The 6236-nt window shown below is 42.6% G+C and overlaps 1 pseudogene; it reads left to right on the plus strand.

Annotated features, from left to right (window-relative positions):
* Positions 1-667: 667 nt before the first annotated feature.
* LOC138992637 (prothymosin alpha-like) lies at positions 668-1998 on the plus strand (annotated as a pseudogene).
* Positions 1999-6236: the final 4238 nt, after the last annotated feature.

The following is a 6236-nucleotide window of genomic DNA, read 5'->3' on the forward strand; positions in this document are numbered from 1 at the left end:
CTCTTTCTGTGTCTGAATCCCATTCTCAGGACTTCCTTTTGTTATCTCAGTTTAGGCATCTGCCAAGGCCAGGAAGGAGGGTGGGAGTGGGGAGGTTGTGAATTCAGTCTTTCCCAGGTTCATCCTGGGCAGACTTACATTTAAGCAAGTTCACTGGTGGTAAGGGCCAGAACAGCAAGTTCTGGAAGGGGACTGGGGTGGGGGAAGATTAGGGGGCTATTGCTGCTATCCATGGAGGAGCTATGGTCACTGGTTTAGGAGTGCCATCTGCATTAGGCAGGACCGGGAGGAAAAGAGAGATTTAAGAATATTTAGGAGGCTTTAAAAAAATTGATCATTGATTGGCTGTCGGAGGTGAGAGAGAGGGAGGGACTCAATGATGCCCTGGTTTCTAGGTTGGATGTCTAGGTAGCAGGTCGTGTTATTAACTGAGCGGAAGAGACGGGGTGGGGAGCTTTGCACAAATTTGAGGAGACTGTGTGATGGGCGGTTGGAGGGTGCAGCCTGTGTTTGATACTTGAGGCCCAGGAAAAAGGTCTCGATTGCCAACTGAGGGCAATCAAGATTCCCCCAAGGTTCCTGCGGCTGCCTCTCTGCTCGCTGCAACCCCTCCACCGCCCCTCCACTCTGGCAGCTTCTTCGCCAGAATCCTCCAACTCTCGCTTAAAAAAAAAAAAAAAAAAAATCCGCTGCATGGGATCACCAGCGGGTCCCACCATGTCAGACACAGCCGGCCGTGGACACCAGCTCCGAGATCACCACCAAGGCCTTAAAGGAGAAGGAAGTTGTGGAGGAGGCAGAGAATGGAAGCGATGCACCTGCGAAGGGAACGCTAATGAGGAAAATGGGGAGCAGGAGGCTGACTATGAGGTAGATGAAGAAGAGGAAAAAGGAGGGGAGGAGGAGGAGAAAGAGGAAGGTGATGGTGAGGAAGAGGATGGAGACAAAGATGAGGAGGCTGAGGCAGCTACGGGCAAAGGGGCAGCTGAGAAGGATGAGGGTGACGATGTTGTCACCAAGAAGCACAAGACCGACGACGATGACTAGACAGCAAAAAAGGGAAAAGTTAAATTTAAAAACAAGGCCGCCGTGACCTATTCACCCTCCACTTCCCGTCTCAGAATCTAAACCTGGTCACCTTCAAGTAGAGACTCCCGCCGGCCTGCCCACCCACCCACCTCGGGCAGGTGACACGCCCTCATCACCACCCAACCAAAACCGCAACGTGAATTTGCAACAGGGGAGGAAAAAAGAACCAAAACTTGCAAGGCCCTGCTTTTTTTCTTAAAAGTGCTTTAAAAAAGGAAAATTTGTTGGTATTTTTATTTACATTTTGTATTTTTGTCCATACTGTTAGGGGTCAGCCATTTTTAATGATCTTGGGACCACAAACCAGCCTTTGGAGCATTCTCTGTCCTACTTCTGACTTTACTTGTGCGTGACCATGTTCACTATAATCTCAAAGGAGAAAAAAAACCTTGTAAAAAAAGCAAAAACAAACAACAACAAAAAGTCTTATTCCGAGCATCCAGCAACTTGTGGTGTATGTACGTAGCTATACTATAAGCAGTTGGTTTGTATGAGATGGTTACAAAGGCCAAAGATAAAAAGGTTTCTTTTTTCCTTTTTTTTGTCTAAGAAGTTGCTGTTTATTTTTGTTTTCTGGCCCGTTTGATGTATGCATGAAACAATGTTGTCCAACAATAAATGGGAATTTTATTTTGCTGAGTTGTTCTAACAAAAAAAAAAAAAAAAGATTCTTCCAAGTAGAATGGTTACAAGAGGCTAGGGAGAGAGGCTGGGAGAATAGCAACACTTCAGGGGCGGGTAAAGAAGAAGAAGCCCACACACAATAAAAAACCAGAGGCAAACAAGAATACGAGGAGAATGTGGGGCTTCCCATTGCATTGGGAAAAATCTGAGCTCCCTGCTGCTACCCACAGGGCCCAGCGTGGTCTGGCTGCCTACTCAACTTCCTCTGGCCCTGCTTCTCTCAGATCAGACACATAACCTTCCTCTCTCCTCAGGTGCACCAAGGACATTCCTGTTGTAGGTCTGCTCTCTGAGGTTCACCACCTTCGAGGGCAGCCATTTAAAAATTTTTTTTTGTTAATCCTCACCCAACTTTTAGAGAGAGTGGAAGGGAGGGAAGTGGAAAGGGAGAGGGACTAGGAAAAGAGAGAAACATTGATGTGAGAGAGACACATCCATTGGTTGCCTCACGCACGCACTCCGACCTGGGCTGGAGATTGAACCTGCAACCCAGGTACATGCCCTTGACCGGGGATCAAGCCTGTGACTCTTTTACACAAGGCTGACACTCTAACTTCTGAGCCACACCGGCCAGGGCCAGGGCAGCCATTTCTTTTTAAATATATATTTTTAAATTAAATTCAGAGAGGGAGGGAGAGGAAGGGAGAAATAGAAACATCAATGATGTGAGAAAATCATTGATTGGCTGCCTCCTGCACACGGGATTGAGCTGAAATCCAGGCATGTACCCTGACTGGGAATCAAACCCTGACCTCCTGGTTCATTGGTCTGTCACCCAATCACTGAGCCACCCCTGCCAGGTAAGGGCAGCTATTTCTTAAAACCACTTTATTGAGGTATGCTTAACATGTAAAAAGCTGCACAAATTTAATGGATACAACTTGATGAGTTTGGGGCTAAGTACACACCTGTGAAATCATCACCACCTTCAAGGCCATGAATGTATCTATCACCTCTCAAAGTTGTCTCTGTCTCCTTTATTTTATTTATTTTTTAAATATATTTTTATTGATTTCAGAGAGGAAGGAAGAGGGAGAGAGAGAGAGATAGAAACATCAATGATGAGAAAGAATCATTGATTGACTGCCTCCTGCACATCCCACAACCCACACATGTGTCCTTGACCGGAATCGAACCTGGGAACCTTCAGTCTGCAGGCCGACGCTCTATCCACTGAGCCAAACCAGCTAGGGCTCCTTTATTATTATGATTATTTTGTGTATGGTAAGACTTAACATAAGATCTATCCTTTTTTTTTTTTTTAAATATATTTTATTGATTTTTTACAGAGAGGAAGGGACAAGGATAGAGAGTTAGAAACATCGATCAGCTGCCTCCTACACATCTCCTACTGGGATGTGCCCGCAACCCAGGTACATGCCCTTGACCGGAATCGAACCTGGGACCCTTCAGTCTGCAGGCCGACGCTCTATCCACTGAGCCAAACCGGTTTCGGCTAAGATCTATCCTTTAAATTAGGAAATTTTAAGTAGATGATACAATATTGTTAGCTATAGGCATTATGATTGTTGTATAGTAGATCTCCGAAAAGTATTCATCTTGCATAACTAAAACTTAAGACCCTTAACCTTCACCTCACCAACTCCTCCTCCCCCCACCCTATGTCCAGCCCCTGGCAACCACCATCTATGCTCTCCTTCTATGAGTCTGACTACTTTAGATTACTCATATGATGGAATCACACATAACCTATGATGACTAGTCTTAATAACCAAAGTCAATTCTTGCCATCTTTAGAAGATATCATGATCTCAAGCTACTATGGGTATAAATGAATACTCCCTTTTGCTTCATATCTGATCGGTGGACATCTGTTTTAGATTGTACATTGTGTGTGTGTGTGTTTACACTTTGATTCATGGTAACTTCTCTGTGATGGAATTGGTTTGCATTGAACACAACTGTAAATAAAAAGAAATTGCTGAAAGAGAAAAAAATCTGCTAGCAGATCCTGATGAAGTGTAATAACAACGGACTGACTTGTCTATGTCTTACCTATGTAGGTCAGAGTTGCACAGAATTCAGGGACTCTCCTGGGGAGACCCTAATCATTGTAAAACAAAGGAAACAGGCTTTGGTGGCTGGGACCCAAATCCTATATTTGTAGAAATATAGGATTCCAGTTTCCAGGTTTATAGTCAAAAGACTTTGGAGACAGATTTAGGTTTAAGTCCTAGTTCCACCACTTACTGACTGTGTGACAAGAAATGTGTTTAAGACATCTTTGCTCAACTGTAAACATGAATGCAATAAGATCTACTTCCTCAGGTGCTGAGGGTCAAATGATAATACCTGTATGACCATGCCAGGCAGCGCACCCTCCAGCCTCTCACTGTGGTAGCAAAATGATTGCCACGGGCTCGCATCTCACACTCTCTATCATACCATTTAGATGACCCATCTGATAGCTCCCACAGGAGAGGAAGCTCGCAAAAATGTCATTTTTTGTTTCTTTTTTCCCCTCTATCATTTTGTTGCTGCATGTAAAAGTACAAAACACATAAATAACATTATCATGAGACATTCTAATTTTCTTTGAGGCTGAAGAGTGGGATTATAGTGTTTGAAATGTAAATACTGAGTAGACGCATTTTTTAATTTTGAAGTCTAATTTAGGTCTATTTAAAATGTACAGCTCAAGGACTTTTGACAAATGTATATAGCTATGTAACCACCAATCAAGATTAAGCTATTTCCACCACTCTAGAAAGTTCCCTCATGCCTCTTTGCAGTCAATCCCTTCTAAGTACCATCCCAGGTAACCACTGAATTCATTTCTAGCACCAAATATTGGATTTATCTTTTCTAGAATTTCCAATAGATGAAATCATACAGTACATAGTCTTTTGTATCTGGTTTTTTTTTTTCTCAGCGTAATGTTTTTGAGATTTATCCACGTCATCGCATTTATCAGTCCTTTTATTGCCGAGTAGTATTTAGTAGCATTTCATTGTATAACTATATCACAATTTATCTATTTTCCTGTTGATGGACACTTACTTTGTTTATAGTTTTTGATTATTATAAATAAAGCTGTCCTGACATTTGTTTACAAATGTTTTTGGAATGTTTCATTTCTATTGGATATGTATCTGGCTGTAAAATTGCAGAGTCACATAATAAGTGTATGTTTACATTTTTAAATATTTATAAAAAGTGCCTAACAGTTTCTGTTATAAGAGTTCTGATTGCTTCTCACGTCTTTGCCAACACTTGTTATTGCTTTAGCCATTTTAGTGGATGTGAAGTGGCAACTCATTGTACTTGTCAAAGAACAATGTGGCAACTCATTGTTCTGATCAAAGATAAAGACAAGTGATTATTTGAATATTAATATAGCATATACTAAGGACAGTAGAAATGTGACTGGGGATATTGGGTTTACAGTTCCTAGAGGGAGATAGAGAAGTCAATAAATAAGCAATGTTCTCTTTATGATGAGTGCCATAAAAGGGCAGCACAGGGTGTTAGTCTACTATATTTTGGAAACTGAGTCATTTTGGAGACCGGAAGCATTAAAGTAAAAGGAATGGCTAGAAATGATGCTGGAGAGGGAGATTGCTTAGAGTTCTAAGTTGCAAACAACAGAATCCACTCAAGCTTATTTTAGCAGAAAATACATTTGTAAAAGAATATTAGGTGGTTCACATTTCCAAGTGGGCCAGAGAGTGGGGTTTGGAAGCCATGGGACCAGAAACAATGCCCAAACCATCCCATAGGACTTTCAGCAAAGACCCCATTGCCACCACCCTGCTGATATGGTCCCTAGAGCTCACGAGCTGCAGTGACAGACACCCAAACCTCCATTCTGGCTGCCCCCCACCAAAGCTGGGTTGTTGTTTTTTTCCGCTCTCATTCTTGTCTTAAAATGGATTATCTGGTGAGCCTGCTTCCTCACACAGCTCTTTTCTGAGCAGGATCCTACATACTTGTGTCTGATGAGCTCCCCAGATCAAGTTGAGAAAATGAGTTTTTCTGGCCTCTCTCTTCAGTAGGCAGGACTCATGAGGGAGGGAACACCCCAATAATAGAAAGGATGCAAAAAGCAAGGGGAATGTTTATACAAAAACTTGTTGCCCTAGCTGGTTTGGCTGAGTGGACGGAGCATTGGCCTGCAGACTGAGGAGTCCCAGGTTCGATTCCAGTCAGGGGCATGTAACTTGGTTGTGGGCACATCCCCAGTAGGGGGTGTGCAGGAGGCAGCTGATCAATGTTTCTCTCTCAGTGATATTTCTAGCTCTCTATCCCTCTCCCTTCCTCTCTGTAGAAAAATCAATAAAATATATATTTTTTAAAAAAACTTGCATAAGAATGTTCATAGCCCCAAACTGAAAATAGTCCAGATGTCCTTCAACAAGCAAATGGTTCATCCACACCATGGAGTATTACTCAGCAATAAAAGGAATAGATTATTGAGACACACAGTAACTTGAATGGATCTC

Source organism: Myotis yumanensis, unplaced genomic scaffold (assembly GCF_028538775.1).
Source record: "Myotis yumanensis isolate MYYU_CA2020_CCGP unplaced genomic scaffold, mMyoYum1.0.hap1 SCAF_14, whole genome shotgun sequence".
Classification (NCBI taxonomy): Eukaryota; Metazoa; Chordata; class Mammalia; order Chiroptera; family Vespertilionidae; genus Myotis; species Myotis yumanensis.